Below are 23,009 nucleotides of genomic sequence, written 5' to 3' on the forward strand. Positions count from 1 at the left end.
AAATTCAATCTACGCTACTATGCACAAAAATGATTATTTTACAATTCATTAGCCATATTAGTATTTTTACCCCTGAACTTTGATATCCTGGAGCGGTTTCTGTGAAACTCAGGTGAACTGAATTAGGTAAATCATGGAATAGTATAAATAACATATACATATCGATTTGTTTAAGGATAATACAATACTAAATTATATTTCCGATGCAATGATGTCGTTTTAATATAAATTTAGTACTCTAATTGTAAAACTGTTGAAGGTTGTACTTCGATAATACCTATCTCATTTTGGTATTTTCTGTGGTGTTTATGCATAGAAAATAGTGATCAGAATTTCGTTTACTGTTACGGTATTATTAATTGAAAACTTATTAGCGAAATGCGCAAGCAAATTGAAGAAAAACCACCGATGGTGATTTCAATGCATCACTGTGTCTTTGCAGAGTGCAGTTTAAGAACTACTGAAAGACAGCATTTCTTTTTCGTTCGGCTTTCTTGCCAAACATGCTATACGCTTGTCGCTGATCAACAGTAACAGACATTGTTGAGGATACTTTTTGTGTTGATTGCATTTAAAATATCTCCTGGTGGTTATATGTTGTTAACCATTTTCATTTGCTTTGAACCAAGGTTCACAAGTACCGATATAGTTGAATCGAATTAATTAAAGATTCGACGTAAATCAAGGAATAGTATAAAGAAAATTTACAAATTACAAATTGGTTTGATAAGAATCATAGAACATTAAATAAAATTTCTGTTGCAAGGATGAAATAGATGTGGTTTTAATAAAATTACACTACTGGCCATTAAAATTGCTACACCAGGGGAAAATGCAGATAGCAAAGTAATATTTATTGGACACATTTATAATGTTGGAAATAACAAATGATTAAGTTTTCAAGAAATTTGGGTGAATAGATCCTGAGAAATTAGTACCTAGAACTACTACCTCTGTCAGCAATAACAGTGCTTATACGCCTGGGCATTGAGTCATACAGAGAGTGGATGGCATGTACAGGTACAGACACCCATGAAGCTTCAACACGATGCCACAATTCATCGACCGTAGTGGCTGGCGTTTGCTGACGAGCTAGTTGTTCAGCAACCATTGACCAGACGTTTTCTATTGGTGAAAGATCTGGAGAACGTGCTGGCCAGGGCATCAGTCGAACATTTTCCGCATCAAGGAAAGCCTGCACAATACCAGCCACATGCGATCGTGCATTATCCTGCTGAAACGTAGAGTTTCGTAGGGGTCGAATAAAGGGTAGTGCCACGGGTCGTAACGCATCGGAAATGTAACGCTAACTGTTCATAGTGCCGTCAATGCGAACAAGAGGTGACCGAGATGTGTATCCAATGGCACCCCACACTATCACGCCAGGGGCCATCAGTATGACAATGCCGAATGCACGCTGCCAGTGTGCGTTCACCACGATACCGCCAAACACGGATGCGACCATCATGATGTTGTAAGCAGAATCTGGATTCATCAGAAAAAATGACGTCTCGCCGTTGGTACAGACCAGGTTCGTCGCTGATCACACCATTAAAGGCGCTTCTGTCTGTGATGCAGTGTCAATGGTAGTCGCAGCCATGGTCTCAGAGCTGACAGTCCATGCTGCTGTAAACGTCGCCGAACTGTTCGTGCAGACACTTGTTGTCTTGCAAATGACCCCATTTCTTGACTCAAGGCTCGTGACGTGGCTGTACGATTCACTATGGCTATGCGGATAACATGCCTGTCCTCTCAGCTGCTAGTGATTACTGGCCGTTGAAAACCAGCACGGCGATCTGTATTACCATCCTGAACCCATTAATTCCATATTCTGCGAACTGTCATTGGATCTCGACCGACGCGAGCAGCTATACTGCGGTAGGATAAACCGCAATCCCGATAGGCTACAATTCGACCTCTATCAAAGACAGAAACGAGCTAGTACACATTTCTTCTTCTTACACGAGGCATCACAACAATTTTCCAACACGCAACAACGTTCAAATTGAATTTGCACGTGAGAAATTGACTGTACAATTTCCTCATTTAAACACTTTGTAGGTGTCGCTGCCGGCGCCTACGTTGTCTGAATGCGCTGAAAAGCTAATCATTTGCATATAACATCATCTTCTTGCTGTCGTTAAAATTTCATGTCTGTACCATGTCACTTTCTTGGTGTAGCAATTTTAATGGCCAGTAGTGTAGTCTAATGCTGAAACAGTCGAAGATTGTACGTCAATGTTGCATGCAATATTATTAACTTACTCATGTTTGTATTTTCTTGCTACTAACGGGCTAAACACTGATCAAAAATTACACGAAGCCTTACTGTTGTGGATTTTATAATTAAACAATATTTGAAAATTATAATCAAACGGTAGCATTCAAATTATGTAGCACCATGAGTAGCATCAATGGACCCCTGGGACTTCGTAGGTCGCCGTTTAAGAAACGATGTACAGCATCATTTATTATAACTACGGCTTTCTCGTCAAACATGCTTTAACGCTCATCACTAAACGGCTTTGACGGCCATCGTTTAAGATACGTTTTGTGTTGATTGTATTTAAAATTGCTCCTGGTGGTTATATATTGATAACCGTTTGCATTTGCTTTGAACCAAGGTTCACAAATTTAATGATTAAAGACAATCCTTGAAGAAACTTCATCTAGGGTAGTTTTCTACGGGCTTTTCATTTAGACTACATTCATAACTATACAAAAATTAGTTCCTGGAGAAAAGAGCAATTTTATGACTCAAAAAAATGAAATTAGACCTCTTTGAGTGTTTTTAAAATTCCAAAAACTCGCCTATATGAATTCCTGAGCAACAGTTTACCTTTGTGCCAAATTTGGAAGAAATCCGACGAAAACTGTGGATTTGTATAAGGAACATACACACATACCCACAAACATACATCCATTTTTATATATATAGATTTTAAAAATTACGAATTGTTTTGAACTACAAGTTTTTATCATGGCAATAATTTATTTTGTGAAAAAAGTCTTTTGGTTTAATTCTGAAACATTTTAAAATCTGAACGCTTCTTTTAACTTCTTTGTAAAAATTTGTTCATTAGAATTTTGTTTCAGGTTGATTGTGCATGCAGCTTCCCGGATGCCTCAAGAATACGCCTGCATAAACAGCTAAAATGTATTCATATTATTTAATCTTTCAGAACAACGTAATTAAGATGGGGCAAAGTGGTCATAGTCAGTCTTACCATATATCCTTCATCTAAAAATTTTTAATCATTATTCATACGGCAGATATCAATATTAATTTTACTAAACATTACTGTTTTTAAGGTAAATTGGATTACGTAACTATGCTTAAATGTGATATATGTCAATTGAATTAGTGCAATATTGTATTCCGAAATATACATGAAGAATTCTTAGCATTTCTTCTGCAAATGCAGCTTACATTTTTTCTAGTAGAATAATTCATGTTCCCACCCCCCTCCCCCAAAAGTTTAACATGGGAAAAAAGTAGAAAATTAGTACTAGAAATACTTCGTATACATTGAATATTTAGCTAAAAATTATAGCTTGACCACGGAGAGACGGCGGAAGACTGAAGCGAAACAGCCTTTGTAACATTTGTCATAATTAGAATCAGCAAGAAAGCGCCGAGTAGTAAGAGGCATGTTCTTGGTGATCCTATATATTACTTAATAATTACAAACACCTATCACAAATTATACAAATGACATTTCTGCTTCACAGCCATCCGCCATCTCTACGTGGTCAAACTATAACCATTTTTTCTCTTTTGTTTTTGAATAAAGTAACATTTTCTCCGAACTCTCTTTAGGTGTAATATAATCTTTCTATGTAATTTAGGTAATTTAAACATTGTTCAGAAGTTATCTTCAATATATTCCTAAACAATAATACATTAGAAATCATCACACCTTCCCTGATGATATTGATGAAATCCAGGGGTGAAAAATTCTTGGTGAACCAGTTTTTTATCAAAGTTAACCATCAAAATTTGTAATTTATTTAAATGAATATAATTTCTTCTAAAGACTTATGTGCACTGAGTATTAAAAAAAATATGGTTTTTATTTGGATGGTTTTATATCTATTTTTTAAAACTATGAACACTTCCTCCCCCCCAGGTCATTTACACATATATGAAAAAGAAAATGCCATTAAAAGATTTAAATCATTTTATTTCTTCCAAAATTCAGTGCAATGTGTTCTTTCTTAATGTACTGTAAAATAACAACGAAAAACACTTTAAGTTTTAAAAGAAATTATTGTATTTATTACTTACTTAAGTTGAAAAACCAGGATTTTATGACCACTTTACCATACCAGACCCTATTCAATATTTTCACTTCAAATTTCAATATAGTTGACCTCATGCACGCTGTCAAGCTTTCTGAAGTTTGCAAAGTTAGATTTAAAACTCGGCATGACATGAGCCAAAATCTTGTGAAGAAAATTGGTTGCATTTTTGAAAGAGATGCTCAGATCTTTGTAGATAAAAGAGATTCTTTTACCAAAAGCTAGATAATACATGCACATAACAATTAAACTAATGTATGAAATATACATTGTATTCTCATCGTTTTACTTGTAAGACCATTGTGATCAAAAATCTTTTTGCTTTTCTTCATTTTATTGTTGACCTTCAACACGCAAGTGGTACAGAATTATTACTAGAAAGTGTTATCTGAAGCATTTTTTTAAACATCACTAAAGCTTTAGTACAATTGCTCTGGTATTTCTCGAGAAATTAGGGAAAAAATGTGAATTTTTAAAGTGTCCCAACACCTTTGGTGATTTTGTGTACACTGTACAGTGACTGTGTAAGTCCCTATTTCTTGCTAAATAGAGCGATTTTTTTTAAATGTAACCTAACTTTAAAACCCAATACTTCGATTACGGCGGGGGGGGGGGCGAAAGGCTTATGCGTCAGACACAACATCACTGTGCTCTTTCAATCGCATCTTAATTTAATTTTTCATAAATAAACTAAAATATCATTTCCTGGTAAGATTAATTGGCATCAGTAGTTCTCCTCGATACATTTCCAAAAAGAAAACGACGGGAAATTTCTGTGTTTGTCCATTGGTAGGGGGTGTTTATTTCTGAGTTACTGCATTTTATTCCATTTCAACTCCCTCAAAACCTGATGTAGAACCATACAACTTCTTCCATTTCTTTTTTTTAAATAATTACTTATGAGGCAGTGAGAAGCAAAGGGATGCAAATGGACATTTTCAAGTTTTGAGTAAAATGCGTTTAAAGTTGCGGTGCTCAGTAGGCTTTCATTGAAATATTTTCTAAATCATGCTGTGTAGCCACACCTACCAGGGCTATTAGTACAATCTCTTGCCTTAAGACAGAGGAGAGGTTAACCTAACATTTGTAATGGTTGTCTCCAAATTTATAATTTTGGCTCCTATATCCTTTTGCGTCTCACTGCCTGATATATCAATTAAAATGCTCTTTACTGTCCTGTACCAAATGTTAGTTTTCAGTAATGTTATGAATTTTGAAATGTGAAATTGAACTTAAGTGTTTCACTATTATGTCTACCCTAGCTGGGTAGTGATTTCTGTTTAATTTTTTCATTTTGATAACTTGAAATCAAGTGCCAAACATTTAAATATAATGGTAGTGAATGCTGCTTTTAAGAAGCAACTATATTTAAAATGTTAACCTACATAGAAGTTTTCCTATAGTTTTAGAATTAAAAGCGTATAAACCCTTAGCATAATATAAAAGAATAATGCATTGTCGAAAAATATTAAATTGTACCTTCTTCAATATTAGTCACTCATTTTCCTGCATGACATGGCAGAATTGTGAAGTATTGATTTATGTAACTCTCGTTTCACAGACGGACATCGTTTAAAATAGCATTAGTCCATCACTCACGTGACAGCAGGGCGTATTTAGCATGTTATTATACCAACATGAACTAACTCAGTGGATTTAATTGCTAAATCATTTCACGGCTAATAACATCTTGAGTTACAAAGTAAAACCTTAGAGTTTCTTCAACTGCACGAGATAAGTCAAAAATTAAATAACACCATTCGAATGGTATTGTGACGTAGGTAAGATTTTATTTATTTTTAAAATTTTTAAAACCGATTTTGCACCTTTTTAATTGAGTTTTAAGTAATATTTTTTGAAAAATTTCCTACTCTGTGAGACTAAAACTCCTCACATACGTTTCATATTTTTCTACTAATTGAAAGCTCTGACTTTTTTTTTAGGTAAGGTGAACTTGGGAATTCGATTAGAGCATTTGTAATTAACGTTTAAATTTAAGTCTTAAACCGATTTATGTATTTTCTTGCACTTCTCGAACGGTGCTATGTCATATCACTGTTTAATCTCAATTATTTACTTTTTTTGTTTTTGTTTATTCTCGTATGTTATTTTTTACTTACTTTTTATACCCCTTAGTTAAGCAAATATAGGTTCATGTCTCATTTAGAATTCTTTAAAATATCATTATTAAACGATAAGGGTAAAAACCACGATAAACGTTTATATTTATTTCTCCTTAGTTTAAGCAAATAAAACTGCACAAAACTTTTAGTTTAATTCTTAATGAACACGTGTTGGAAAATGAGCCAACAGTAACCCGTGAAATATATGCGTGAAATTTTCATCGTAACCAGTGACTTAATAGGTTGTTCCCAAATACCTAAAAATTTGTTCGCACCTGCATGTAAAGATACTCCAAAACATCAGATGGTATTTTTCGTACTTTTCCTTAACGGTTATCATTGATGTGAGAAATGTTGTGTTTTTTATGCTACAGAAATATACATGAAATACTGTACATATCAGAAAAACAGAAAATATTTCAAAAAATGGAAAATAAAGTAATTAAATTAATTTTATTCTCAGTCTTCGGCTGCAAAAGTAAAATATCAGTATGTTACCCAAATGCAGGTATTAATTGCAGAATTCCAAGCGAAACAACATTCATTAATCTACTGGAAATAATGTCAAAAGAAAATTAGTTTTCTCTGAAAATTGTAATCATGTTTTTCAGAGTTAAGGGAAACCTTTTTGTCGAACCTTAACACAAGACTTATGAGAAAATAATTTCATAGGAAAAAAGCACTAGCGGTCTGCTTTATAAGAGCTCCATTGTTTATTTTTGTACATTATGTTACTATAACTTTCAACAATCAGTACTACGATAAATACATTTTAAAACTTTATTTCTTGCTTTTATAATAGTATTTCACTTAATATTTTCAGAAATAACAGTATTTTCATTCTCCATAAAAAACCTTTTTTAAAAACGAGAAAATTCGCCTGTAATATCGACTTTTGAAATTCAGTACTCGGTCATGTATGAATCCAGTGGTTGACCATTTTGTTTTCATTCAGTTTATGGGATGTAAAACAGTGAATTTTAACAAAATTTAGAAGACACTTTTAACTCATCATTATGCTTACAAAATTTATTGTTACAGTATTAACAAAAGCATTCTGCATTTTTTATAACGCCGTTACTTTTATGTTCAAATTTAAGAAACCAATGAATCAATTACTTGGCTGGAGGCAGTAATAAGAAGTAGTACTATTCTTGAAACAATTAAACTACGCGCAATACTAGTCTCCTCTGGTGTACTATAAAAGTTAAGCACAATGAGCAATAGGAGAAATAACCATGGGTTAGATACTCATGCGAATAATTTGACCTAACGCAATGGCAGGAGTACTGAAAGATCCCCCCCCCCCCCCCGCAAGTGCAAATCTGCCCCTGCCCCTAAATACCATAAAACCTCTCTCCCAAGAACGAGAGCCATCCCCCCAATAGGAGAAAATGCCTTTTGAAACGAGCCCCCTTGAACATTTCAATAGCGCAATCTGCTCATTGATCCTCCTGGTGGGCACGCTGGAAGTAATTATACTCAATTCTTTTCTTCTTTCCAAACATGGAACATTGGGAATCAAATTCTTCATTTTATAACGTAAGATTATTTGTTAAAAACAGCGATTAAACCCCAATGTCAGTTCTGGTGCTAAAAGGTCAGTATGGGAACTTACATTATTGGCACATCGAGTGGCTGAATTTGTAGAACCTTTTTAAAAGTTTCCTGAACTGAAATCAACGTTACAGAGACTTAAGATTCAAACTGAGACTCCTTTTCATTTTAAAAAATTTAAAATGATTTAATAACACAGTGCATTGATTTCCTATAAGTCATCGTACTCCAAACGTATCGGGCATTTTACTCCAAGATTGCGGTAAAATGCCTCAAATACAAACGTTTACAAATTATAATTTTTTTTTTTTTTTTTGGTGAAAAAGTGTTTCAAAAAAAAATATTTTTTGCTAATAAAAAAAATACATATATTGTTGATAAAATAGTTGATTAAAAATAAAACCAGTGTGGTATTTTACATAAAATTAAGTTTAAAACTATAGCGTCGTTCCCAAATCTACACTATTATTAAAACAATAATTTTAATAATAGTCAATTGAACTTATATTAATAGTTAGCGATTAATCATCTGTAAAAAAAGTCAGAAACTTTGTACAATGAAATGAGTGAAATTACGACAACATGTACACTCGTACAAATAAAAAAAATAAAAGGAGTTAAAAACCTCTGCATACAGCTGTTTTAATGTTATAAAAGCAAACGCCTTCATCAGTGCTAAAAGAAAAATGGATCAAAGTCTGAGAACAGACAAGTGAACATAAAATACAATATGAGAATGAGAAAATATTGTATTTCGTGTTCACTTGTCCATTGTCGGACTTTGTGATCCATTTTTCTTTTTGCACTGATGAAGGGGTTTACTTTTATATCCGTGAAACAACTGTTTGCAGAGACTTTTGACTGTTTTTAATTATCTTTATCTGTACAAGTATACATGTTGTCGTAATTTTACTCAATAATAATCATGATCTGTTTTAGAAATATGTTGGTTTTCGTAAAAATTCTTTCAAGGTGTTCCCCTCTCCCCTACCATTTTATATGATATTTTATGTCACTGGAGTCGATTACTATAAAGCCCTCGATGCAATGGAGAAGTCAATTAAAAAATAGTGAATAAAATAGTTGAATTAATTCATCTTTTTTGGGGGAGGCACGGGCCTCCTGCCCCCCTTAAATCCACTACTGAGTAGAACAGTAGTGAGCTAAATTAATTATGTCATAAATTATTTGTGGGCAACAGTTTGAACTTGTTCATGCAAAGCAGTATTATTTATATTACTAATGTGTGTAGTTTTCTTATGGAAAATTATTCACTTCTAAAAAATTGCAAAATTTCTTTTTGTTTTAACTAATAAGGTTTTATTTTCAGCAAGACTCCTCCATGTTTTTTTTTTTTTTTTTTTTTTTTTTTTTTTTTTACATTTTACCAACACTTTCTTATTTCTCATGACGATTTTACATTAAAAAAAGGGCCTTTCATTTAAACCCTATTTTTAAGGATACTACTAGTTCTGAAAAATTCAACGAACTGATAATAAAATGTAACCAGTTTTAAATCAATATTAAAAAAAAAATAATAATTGAATTATATGATACCAATAGGAATTCAAATAAAAGAGTGCAGATTACATCTGTGACAAACTGTTATAAACAGTAATAATGAATTTATAAATCAACAGATAATGGGATAAATCATATATATATATATATATATATATATATATATATATATATATATATATATATATTATTAAAAAGGTTTTCACATCAAAATAAAAATTAAACGAAAACAGATTTTTTTCCCGGCAAAAAAAAAAAAAAAAATATTTTTTACGCAATTATATAACTTGACTTGAGTTACATGTTACTATAATCTCAAAGAAGCTTAATTTTTTTTCATGAATAATTTCATACTTTTAATATCTTAATTTTTATGCGCAAAATAGATAAATAATTAACTTGGCAACACACTGAAACTCATGGCTATGACACATTTAAAACTAACTAAATAATAGAAAATTTACATTAAAAATAAATGAAATAATTAGTATATTTAAATTTTGACGGCTTTGTTATCTTAAACTCAGAAAAATCAGTTTTAAAAACAGGGCAAATATTTTACTACTGCTAGCAATTTATTAGGTGCCGTTACATAGTTGTGCTTTACATTATTGAAGGAACTATTTATGATGATTTAAGTGAATGTCCAAATTATCCCATGAAAATTAACAAACCATCAGACAGTTTCATGAAAAGTAAAAAAATTTCAACAAGAGTTTCAAAAAGTATCTGAAATTGCACAGCAGTATTGATGAAAACATTTAAAATACATAAATAATCTTTCAATGTATTTCGATATAGTAATTTCGAACTGTTAGAACATCTTAATGCACTACACCAAGGCATCTTCACATTAAAGATAGCGTTTAATGAAAAGTACGAATAGCAAAGAGAAAATATCTAGTATTTCTAGTCTCTAGAAAATATCTCCGCACAATGAAATCACACAGGCAACGACACAAAATGGCGGACTGAACCCACGTGACTGCCCGCCTCCAATCGCAGTCGAAAGCGGCGCGCAGTGCATGGATCAAAGTGTCTCGCCACTTAAGAGACGGATCAAGGGCTTTAGATTACTATAGAGACTAGATAAGCACTGGTGCACCTACTTTACTTATGTTTTACAATGATATTTGCTATATTTTACATTAGAAGTACCATTTTACACTACAGAAAAAATTTTTAAGGCTGTAATCTCATGCAAAATGTTTGTCGTAATAAGTTCTTTTAAAAACAAAATCAGCAATCGTTTTAGCTTCCTGAAAAAAAAAAAACAATAATTTTACTGCAAACTATATTAAAAACTATAATTTTAAATTGAAAAGGAAAGAAAAAAAGTCAAAGATTCATAAATATTAAACAAGGAATGCGAACTAGTTTAGATCCATAACGAAGCTATAAACGTCAAATTATTACTTATCAACGTTTAGAGTGAAATACTCCGAGTGTAATGTAGTAAATCATTTCCACAGTTTATCATTGTTTCTCATTGATTTGTGCAGTAATTAATGACTCTTGAGCAGGCCTTTCGTCCCACAGCGTCTAAATTTAGCTTCCAATGAAAAAGGAATCAATTCAATATTTTCCTTTTTCAACCAAACACCCGAAAAGATTCTACAGGTGTATTTTTAAAGTAATATTTTCACCGACTAGTTGCAAGTGTTGGTTTTTAAATAGCTCTATAACCCAGAATATCTACTACGCTATTTGCATAATTGAATGATTAGAGGTTCTTAAATTAATTTCTTTTTGTAAATATATTCACGACTTATTTATCAAATGAATGAATGAATGAATATTTTAACTAAACAATTCGTTGCAAAAGGTAAGCATCAATTGAAATCGCGCAAATTTGAACCATTTTAAAATTCACAAAAAGTAGTTTTAGTATATTAACAATTGTTATTCAATCACTTCACTATTGACGAAAGCAACTGCAGAAATTAGAAATTCAAATGGCTATAGCACTTTTCAAGAATTTTTCTGGAAAAAATGAGTTTTTCTATTTTAACTAATTATTTGTCACTTTATCGATGAACTGTTTTGAAACTGTGATGAACACAAACGTATTTTTTTTTAAATCAATAACTTTCAACTATATCTATGAAAAAAATTCATTTTGAAAGTAGACAGAAATGATATCTTGGTTAAAATATTAAGGAATTTTTTATATATATAAATGGGGGGCTTAAAATCCAAATAGGGTAACCGTTTGCGCATAAACTCACATTTCCAGCAACAATTTACAAGATTAAATTAACAGATTTGATGTAACTTTTTACATTCATGCAGATTTTTTCTTCAGTTTTGAAGCATGCTGTATGAAACAGCAATTTATTTCAGTAAATTTTAAAGACTATTTAAACCAAAGGAAAACTCGTAGCTTGATGACGAAATTAATTCAGTAGGGGAGAGTGTTGTACCTTGGGACACGGCTGATTTCTAAGAGTTTTTTTTTTAGCAGCCATGTTTTTGTAATCTCTAATAGTAACCTTCACCACTAAATGGTGCCATAGTAAAAACCAACATAAAATGAGTAAAATTGCCGATTTTGGGAGAGAAAGAAAATTTCATGACTCCAGAGTAAATATTTTCTTCATTTTTATTTCATTTTCTGTCTTAGCGTTTTAATTTAATCAACTGAATTTTATTTTATTATAAAAGAGAAGTACTTTAAATATTTTGCTTATGAGAAAATAATGATAGTGCATCTAGATTGACCATTACTGCGGTTTTTCTTAAACCACGTGGTGATTGTACCTTGGGATAGCCAAACATTTTGAACCTTAGGACACGTTCCAAGGTACAACATATGCATGGTTTGTGTTAAGATATGTTTAGGAACATGGAACAATGTCCTAATCTTATGTAGTCTTTTAAACACATTTAATGTTTGAAAATACTTCATAATTCATTATTCATAATGATTAATTATTCATAACTTAATTTACTACCACATTTTTTTTTCCAGTGCAAAATTGGTTCAAATATATGGCTGTTTCCTGAATCAATAAGACTATCCCATAGCTCAACAGGATGTGTCCCAAGGTACAATGGGATGTTGTACCTCGGGACAGCTTGGAACTTATACTTTAAATGGCTGTCAACATTTCATTTTCAAACTGTCTGAATTTTAAGAAAATATATTGCATGGAAGCATGTTGGTGTATTTTTATGTGACTTTTAGATTTTAAATTTGATTCAAATAATTGAAGGTAAAAATCAAAATATGAAAAGTGTCCCAAGGTATAACACTCTCCCCTATAGTTGGTAGACTCGATGTCAATTCTTTCTTTTAAGGACTTAAACCAATAACTGTTCATTTACTTTTAGATTTAAACTATCTTTTCTGTCACCCAATTAATATGAATGGCTTCCTGTGTTAGCTACAAGTGTAAATTCTTTCGTAGCTAGTCTATTTTTTTTTTTTTTTTTTTTTTTTTTTTTTTGGTCATTTCTTTTTTTTTTTCTTTTTTTAAAGAATCAACATCAAATTCCATCAATAGTCAATAAACTATTTCATTTTAAAAAGTTTAAACTGACTACGAGATGCATTTTTTTGACCCCCAAAATAAACTCGTTACTCTATATTTAATATAATCAAGAGCTTACTTTCAAATCCACACAAAAATGACATTTTGAAAGTCTTGTAAGCTATGTACTTTATTTAATTGACTTAACTGGCAGAATAATATTTCAGGTTTCTTCGTTCAATAATGCATCACTGATTTGAGGAGAGTTAATTTTGGTAAACGTTATAATTTACAAAATTGCAGGTGCATCTGATTAAGAAGTGGAATGAATGCCTTTTAACAAGAGCAATCAAGAAAATTAATTCGAAGCACTCATTATTAAAAAGTTTAAAGATTAAAACTTTAGATTTTGAAGCTGAAGCTATTGCAACTGCTGCAAAATCTTCATTTTCTCATCATACATCGTTCAATACATTGTATTAATTGAAAATAATATTGTAATATTCTGTAAAATACAATAAATATACTGTAAATAACAATTGATGGTAAAAACTGATTCTTGACATCTGAAGATCTTTTATTGTTTCTCAAACGCTCATTTTAAACAACTAAGATTTGCTGATTGATTTCTCTTTGCTGTGACTTGGCGATAGCTCATTTTATTTGCTATGTGGTTGATAGATAGCGAGTCACATGATCCGTTGATTTATGTGCCGAGTAAACCTTAGGTAATCCGATATTGTGTCGTGGTGGTAGGGTTTGATCTTTTTTATATTCCTTGAATGTACACACACTGAATAAAGTCTTCATAACTAAATTAATGTAGAAATAATCACATCTCTGGTAGTAATATAATCGTGTGCTGTTTTTGCAAGCAAAAATAGTTTTTTTTTTCTTTCTTTCTTTTTTGTATCTTTCTAGAATATTATTTAACTTTAAACTCTTACATGCGGTATTTACGATTGATTGTTCTTTAAATCATATTTAACTCAGGAATTTCTTATGTGAACGATATTTACATGAACACGTTAAGGGCTTTATTTACTTATTTATTTATTTATTTGTTTATTTATTTTTATTTTTATTTATTTATTTATTTTTTTTTTTTATTTTTTTTTTTTTTTTTGAGGTAAATTTGCTTATGCGAGGCTTGTTAAATTCTGATCTGCTTCCGTTTGATGTGACGGAAGTGACGTAGTTGTGTGACGAAAAGTCGCACTTTCACTCTTCTCGCTTTCTTTCCATCTCGTTGTCCGCGGTTGCGTGTACTGGGTTGAGAGGGCTTGGTGATCTCTTAACTACAGCTGCTGGTTATCCGTTGAAATATGTGTTTTCGAGAAACCAACGCATTTCGAGAATTGTTTAGTGTTCTAATGTCTTCAGTGTTTATAATCTATTTTCTTCAATAAAATACATAATTTTGTTGTGATTATGTCTGAAACGTCGTGGCTGGGACTCGATCCGGAATCTGAAGCTTAGCGCTCTACCGATAGAGCCTCTGAGATTGTCAGTCGCATTGCGTTGTGAGGCAGTATTAGTATGTGTACAAAAGCCCCGTTGAAGAAAACTTGTGTCTGAATTTCAGACTCGTAGCTTGGTTGATGTTTCATTGCTTCATTTAAAAAAACGAAAAGAGTTTATTTGTTCATATTTAAAACAAGTTGGGTATGAAAATTTGCTTCTTAACGGGAAATAGTTTCCAAGGAACTATTATTATTTATTTTGAGGAATTAGTTTCCCTGCTAGATTTACTGAAAGTAAGTTTTACTCAACTTTTCATTAGTTATTTTTACGACATAGCAACTCAACCAACGACTGTAGTGAAGTGCATTTACAAGTACTTAAAACAAGTGTGGATTCAAAGCGCTCTTGTAACTAAAACGATGGATAGGCCGGCTTGTCCTATGGAGGGTCTCTAGAACGAGCCACTGGTTCATAGAGTTCATCAAATTGATCGTTAATACACCCCTTCAGTGCTTTTTTGAGTACGTCCTACGAAAAGTTTCACTTCTGTTATGTGTCTTTACCGATATACTGCATTTTTGCTTTCAACGTTATAACTTTTTAACGGTATCTTTTATGTTACACTAGATTCGTTGTGCGGCGCTGCACGATCTAAATAAAAATTATATCAAGTGACGCATGTTCAGCAATCAGTTTTAAATCAAATAAAAAATAGCGTACTTTCCCGTTTACGTAAATTAAAAGAGCAATATTATGACGCGGAATTCAAATTCATACCACTTTTCATCTGTTATATAAAAAATTCGTCATTGTTATTACTAGGCGTAAACATTCCGTTTCGACGTTTTTTCGGCAAAAACCCCTTTGTAAATTTCTGAGCATCAAAGTGTGCCTAATTTGGCAAAAATCCGTCATAAGTTATGGATTTATGTATGGAATACATACACACACAACACAAGCGCACAAAACATACATTTAATTATATATTATATCTGAGCAACATTTCTTACTGCACATTTGTTTTTAATGATTGTTTCGTGATACAACTTTTTAAATATGACAATTTAGTAAGGTTTATTTTGCATAATATCACTGTGAGGAAAAAAACCTTCAAAAGGATACTGACACCATTCTTGCTTATTCTTATGTAAACATATCCCTGAATTCAAAAATCACCAAAGTCCCCCCATCCCCCATACACAGCACACTACTTTTTGGGAAAAGCATCCCCCAATATTTTCCAGTTGTCGACAGTTTCATAGCCATTAGTGTTATTCAGAGGGGAGGGAGCACTATGTTAAACGTTAACAGTCTTCTGTGGGGCTAGAGAGGTAAAAATATCAAAAGCATGAACATTTGAAGCAATTAGGGATACTCTTGGGGCTATTTCCTCCCTTAAATATAGAAAAAAAATCATTAAAAAGTGTTTTTTTCTTTTTTTTTCGATTGTGTGTGTGTGCGTGTGTTTTTTTTTTTTTTTTTTTTTTTTTTTTTTCAATTTTTTCACTCATTTTTCGGTGTTAAACCAGTCTCGGACTCACCCCTGTGAGTTCCGTGACCGAAATTTTTTCACGTTGTGGAAAAAAAATAAATAAAAATAATTTGGAAACATGTTGCATTCGAGTCGTATCTCAGATCTTCAGTTAATAACCTTCCCGAAATATTTATATTTATTCAAGTTACATTTACAGATATAATTTAGATTAAAAATGAAATAAAGTTTGCTTATAAGATAGCAATAACCGGTATTTAAATATCTGCAATTCAAGACAAAAGTTGTATCTTTTGATTCGATTGTTTTAATGTTTTTTTTTTTTTTTTTTTTGCATTAGTGCGTATTGGAAAAATGCAAGTCTTCACCCCCCCCCCCCTCTCCCCCGCTCATTCGAAATTTCAGGTGAAACAAATTAACTTTCACTCATAAAATTTCCAAAGCATCTCATTTCCCCCGTAGGCATATGATCTAGAACGCCCCTGCACTGCATTACAAAGCAAGTGCACTCATAAAACTTTACAATACTATTGTTCGAAGAGATTGAGTTTGTACTACGGGGGAAAATTTCCTGCTTTGAGTGAAATATTTAATGCGTATTGTTAAAATGTATGTTTTCACGCATTTCTGAACATTGTGCTGACTTTATAAGAACTATGACCGCTGTTAATGAAATAACTGATTTTCCGAGCTTGTACGCCGTGACCTTTTTAATGATGTTTAGGACTTCGAAGAATACTTAAGAGTCAAAACCATCTTGGATTAGTCACTACCTATGAGTCGGAAGAAACTCGTAGCTATATCAATATGTCACCTTGCTCAAGAATATTAAGCTATCAAGCTAATGAATAGCCAAAAATAATAAAACTACACACTTCTAACAAATCGCATTCTGGCAACAGAAGTGACAAGTCTGAAAAATTTGAAAAAACGTACTAATTTTAGATTTAAAGCCTAAATTTAATACTCTTTCTTGCCACTCATACAAAGTTAGTTCACATAACTGGTACGAGGTGGTGTATAAACTATATAATTAATAGTGACAAATCTTTAAAATTGCTCCAGCTTTACGTACGCACTATTAATTTAGACAACGAAATACTACCAGTTAATAAAAAATCGTTCGAGTCTTGCGAGTAATTTTGCGTTTGGGAATAAATTAGCGTAATACCATGGATTTTCTCCAATGCTTTTTTTTCTTAGTTGTGTCAGCTCTGTTTCCTGGGTGCGATATTGGAACAAACATGTAATTACGTATGCATGTTTAATTACGTAATTAATAAGCATTTTTGTTTCTCAATGTAGTTCGTTTATACCAATGAAAATATTTGATTTTTCTCTTATTAAAAGTTGTGAATTGCTGTAAATCATCACAAACGAAAATCAAATGAAATATTTGCTTTTTTGTTTAAAACAATTGTTGGGAAATGTTTTATAAAATAATCGCTTCTGGAAATAAGGAGGAATTTACTTAGTTTATTACCTTTAAACAACATTTATTTTGCATACACCATCCCAATATAGGTATTTACGCCGAACTTGAAACTTTATTTTCGGCACAATTTTTCCCATCGGCACAAAGTTATGACGCATTTCGGTACAAAAGTTCAGATTTAATTTCTGACTCAATTATCTCTTAGGCGCACAAAGTTATAACCAATGTTGGAAAAATGTATTGTTAGTTATTTTCATAGATCGTCTTGCGCATCTAACTAATATGAACATTTTTGCTAAAATACAAAGTTAAAATGTAAAGCTCGACCAATGGTTTTTTTTTTTTTTTTTGGCTGATGGGTCGATGCCGATTGTTGGCCATTTGTTAAAAGAAGACCGATAGCCAATAGGCGATTACAGTCTATCGCGACACTCGGATTTTACGACACTCCGGATGTCACGTCACTTTTCAAAGCATCAAACTTATGGCAGAAATTTTTAATGTTTAGTGGCTCTGGGTTTTACGACCTTGATTTCATTGTAAAACTCTGGTAACCACGACAGATGTTTACGCTTTGTCTGGATAGGTTTTTTTTTCCTTGCAGTTGAAAATATTGTCAGTAAAATAAATGAGGCAGTGAGAAACAAAGGGTGTTAGTGGACTTTATAAAGTTTTGATTAAAACGCGTATAAAGTTCCGGTTCTAGGTAGACTTTCATTTTAAAAAAAAATCTAAATCATTCTGTATCGCAGCACCTACCAGAGCTACTAGCACCATATCTTGTCCCAAAGCAGAGAAAAGGTTCTCCTACTTCTTCTACTGGTTATCTCCATTTTTTAATTTCGGCGCTAACATCCATTTGCCTCTCATTGCCTCAAATGTGTTTTCATTATTAGACAACTCTGTTGCAGCACTTTTGGACAAGCAACAAATAATAAACTTTTGATATTATAATCCATACATACCACCTCAAGAATTGTCGGTCCGTGTACATAAGTTCTGAAAGCAACAGATTTTAGCTCTTGACGTGAGGGACAACAGAAAGGAATACAATGCAGGTGAATTTTGAAACTGACTGCGGAATTAGCAGAAGAAAAATAACCTAGCTACCTCCAACTGTAGTTGGTCATTGCAAGCTTCTTTCATATGAGAAGGAGGTAACATTAAGCCTCTTATTAGGTTGGTAAGGAAAGGACAGTATTAAAACTATACTTAAGTTTAGAAAATGACTGAAGTTATCGCTTAAAGTACAGAAAAGGATTAAAAAATTATCTTCCATGTTCGAGCAGTGATAATCGGCTGTCAGAATCTAATCAGATTGTTGTCAGAAAGAAAAGTTATTAAATTAATTTCTTTCTCGCTGATTATTACAGAGACCTCCACCCCCTCCCCCTTTTTTTTCTTATTTACACATCAACTTTACAGAAAATACGAGTGTTTAAATTGTTATTTAAAATGTAAGCAAACTCGTATGGAAAAGATTTTAGACTGATGTAAAAAATTTACAGGTAAGTGAAGTAGGTTTTTTTCTTTATGATTTCATCTTTGTAACAACCAATGTGCCAATGATTCAAAATTACGTTAGTTGAATCTAATTAATAGCATGAACATGTCCATTAATTGTCATTTTACTTTGAAATATTTCTTAATTGTGTATTTTTAAACTATATCGGCAAACATATAGCAAAAGCTATGACGACGCTTCGTAGATAGTCTCGAAGGTGACGTGATAACGGGGTTCGACTAATTTCTTGTTTCAATTAACCGATGCTAATGGCGGATGAAAACACGTAACTTAAGACCGCCAAAATGTACACTGCAAATAAACCTGCACAATTTGGAATACTTTATTTCAGAAAAAGTGCTCCTAATATGTGAATGTGCGCTATGAAATGTTCTGAATAGGCTCCGTCAGAAGGAAAGTGTTCCGAATGTGTTCTGAATACTGAACCTCGAGTGCCAACACACGAGTCCAGGCAGCAGATGGTTCGTCAACACATTTGAAAACATGTTTGGTCACATTTGAGCACACTTGTAAAATCATTGCTTTCTTTGCTGCAATGAGAATGGCTAGATGAAGATTGGTTGGTTGTACTATATAATGTATGTATACACTATTAAATTAAATGACGTTATGTTTACTGTAAATTTTGTTATATTTTTCAATACCCTCACTCATAAACTTAATTGAAAGAACTTCGTGCTACGAAATTGTGACGTATTTCATCACGTGTGCCAAATTCTGCGAAGCTACGCAAAAAGTATTCGTAAACATTGATGTTGATTTCAGAATTTTCATCTGTAACTGTTTTCGTCTGGTCTGGAATAATTTAATGCAAGTTACTTATTTCCATTACTATTTATTACATTATGCTTAAACATTTGAAAATTGACTTAGCACTCGCAGATCGTTGAGCTCCATATTCTGTGTACATTATGCGTTAGCATTTGTACATTAAGCACTTGTACATCTCTGAGCATTTACATTTTGTTTTAAATAAACTTTTATTCATGATACTGTTTAAGTTGTAGAAGAATCTAAATAACTAAATTTAAGAATTATACAACTGTAATCCAGATGTTTGACCATTGATTATGCTTGAAACAAAGATCCACAACTTTTATTGTTATTTGTTACTTTTAATAAAAAATTATGAAATTTGAGTCTCAAATTTAAATTTAACACAAATGCATAGTAAAGCAAAAAAAAAAAAAATGTTTGAATTTCTACTCTGAGCTCGAAACATATGCAAAAAAATACATCAGCTATCTTGATCTGATTTCTGAAATTAATAAAGCTTATATAAGTTTGTATAAATGTATGTGTGTCTCAGTATATATATCGGGCCTGGAATTCTTCGAAAATGGGACAGGGAAACAAAAGGTTTTAAACCACTGGTTTAGAAGATAATTCTGAGAAATTTAGCTTGTTTTGTCTTATTTAAATCAATTTTTCAATTTGCTGTTCGACCTGTTAATAAAAACTTTTATTTTTTGAAAAATGACCATATCGTATTTATATAAAAAAATGTACAACTTGATGAACTAAAATTAAATAACATATGATCAAAATTTCGAAGAAAAACGTGTAATTATTGGATAAGTAAAAAGTTCATTATATTGCAGATATTAAAGAAATATTTCAACATTATACATATATTTCATGCAAACTATTTAACACTATAAAAGTGAGGCTCAGGGGGCCACAGACTGGAATACTCGGAATTTTCAGGGCTTTTAATTTAAAAAAATCCAATTTTAGCTTTAATAACGCAATTTTAGGCCATATTTTTAATGTTCGGGCAAAAGTGTAGGATACCTTCCCGACCCGAGTAGCATCAACTCATCGGCCGATCATCGGCCGTTCATCGAAATCCGATCAAACTTTGATCGGCCGATGATCGGCCGATCATCGGATTCCGATGAGTTTTCATCGGAAATTGCTCCAATATGTCTCATCGGCAATAGTAGAATCCGATCATCGGAATCCGATGAATTTTGCTCCCTATACCGATGAGATTTGGAGCAATATACGAGCAGTGCTTTTCCGAGGCGATGAATTTTGGATGAAAATACGATGAGATTTGGAGCAATAGACGAGCAGTGCTGTTCCGAGGCGATGAATTTTGGATGAAAATACGATGAGATTTGGAGCAATAGACGAGCAGTGCTGTTCCGAGGCGATGAATTTAGGATGAAAATACGATGAGAAGTAATAACAACCGCAATATAGGGACAAGCAGGAGGAAAAAAAATTAACAGTGGGAAGATGGGTCCGCCATATTTTAAACTTTCAGAAGGGGTATTTTTGGATTCGTCATTTTGGACAATTATTTAATATATTTTAATAACTTGTTTAGTTAATTTCTAATTTAACAACTTTTGATGAACGTGATTCATGAGCTCAAGCTAAGTCGCTTTAGCCGGGAATCGAACCCTAGACCTCTGGAATACGAGATACATATGCTAACCACTAGACAAGCAATGCTCTCTCCAAGGAGGAAAATAATGTATTAAATGGAAAATCATTTGTGGCGCCATCTATCGGGGGCAAGGCCATGACAGGTTTCTGAACGGAAAGTGAGAATTTTATTCAGTGAATATACGTGGCGCCAGCTAGTGAAGAGTCGAAGTCGATCATTTTGCCCGCAAACCGAGTCGGAGTCGGTGATTTTGGGAGTCAAATTGGACAGAATGGAATTGTTTTGGAGATAGAGAGAAATCATTCAAGAGTCGGAGTCTCAATTTGTTCGCAATTCCAGTGAGTTAATCGGGGTTGGAATCGTGGAGTTAAAGTTGAATTGATTTTGCAGCAAATCGGAGTAAACCCTTCCAAAATCCAGGAGCCGGATTCGGAGTCAAAGTCTCAGTCATTTTTCCTCCGATTCTCAACCCTGAATGTTGATCCGTATAGCCTTACGTTTGATCAATAGTCGGATATTCGAATAATAAAACTTATCCTATTTTAACAGTTGGGAGATTTCCAAAACTTTTAGATTGGGAAAACTTTTATCGGAAAATTTAAACGACCTACTTTTTTTAAGATGAAATGTAACTCGGCAAATTTTCATCGGAAAATTTGATCGTTACGATCTCTTTTTCCGATGAAATGTAGTTCGGCAAATTTTCATCGGAAAATTTGATCGTTAAGATCTCTTTTTCCGATGAAATGTAGCTAGGCAAATTTTCATCGGAAAACTTGATCGTTACGATCTCTTTTTCCGATGAAATGTAGTTCGGCAAATTTTCATCAGAAAATTTGATCGTTAAGATCTCTTTTTCCGATGAAATGTAGCTAGGCAAATTTTCATCGGAAAATTTGATTGTTACGATCTCTTTTTCCGATGAAATGCAGCTCGGCAAATTTTCATCGGGAAATTTCATCGTAAGGATATAGTTTTCCGATAAAAAACAGCTCATCGAAAACCGTTCTCGGATTCTGATCGCAACGATATCAGCGTGCATTACGCGATGAGTTTAGAGGAGTTGATGATCGGCCGAGCAAAATCCGATGAGTTGATGCTACCTGGGGAGGTATTTGTTGAAGCTGATGTTTTGAAAATAACGTTTAAGCTGTCTTTGGGTGATGTAAAGGTGAGAAAACGAAGGGGGACGGGGGGGGGGGGGTTCTAGAAAAATTAATTAAACTGGAGTTTTAAAATTGCAATTTTAGATTAGTCTTTAGTAAACTATATGGGTAAGACGGTAAGAGTTTCTATGAATGATCCCCTCCGAAAACGATTCAGAGGTGAAGAATTAAGAACATTTTTAGGGGACTTAAATTTTAAAAGTATAGTTTTAAGCTGAGCTTGAAGACGTTAAAGGAATGAGACTCAGAAAATCTCGCCGTAAATTAAAAAAAAAAGAAAGAAAAAAAAACTGATATCTTAAAAACATTTCAGCTATATTTGATGATAAAAGGGAAGAAAGGAGGGGGGGGGGGGGTCTAATTCTAGAAAAATATTATCCAAGAGAATTTAGTGTTGAAGGGGACATATTATTTGTGTTCAACTGATAAAGTTTATAAATGTAAAAAATAGCTTTTATAAATTAAATTTTTATGGAGTTTTGCAATAGAATCGACTTGCATGTAAAAACTAGGAGTCTGCAATACAACTGTCCAGCAATGTGATGTAAATTTT

The 23,009-nt window shown here is 32.7% G+C and overlaps 1 protein-coding gene across 1 annotated transcript in view; it reads right to left on the reverse strand.

Annotated features, from left to right (window-relative positions):
- LOC129219314 (uncharacterized) overlaps positions 1–23,009 on the reverse strand; it is a 58,343-nt gene that overhangs the window by 14,152 nt on the left and 21,182 nt on the right. The window lies entirely within an intron of this gene.

This window comes from Uloborus diversus, chromosome 3 (assembly GCF_026930045.1).
Source record: "Uloborus diversus isolate 005 chromosome 3, Udiv.v.3.1, whole genome shotgun sequence".
Lineage (NCBI taxonomy): Eukaryota > Metazoa > Arthropoda > Arachnida > Araneae > Uloboridae > Uloborus > Uloborus diversus.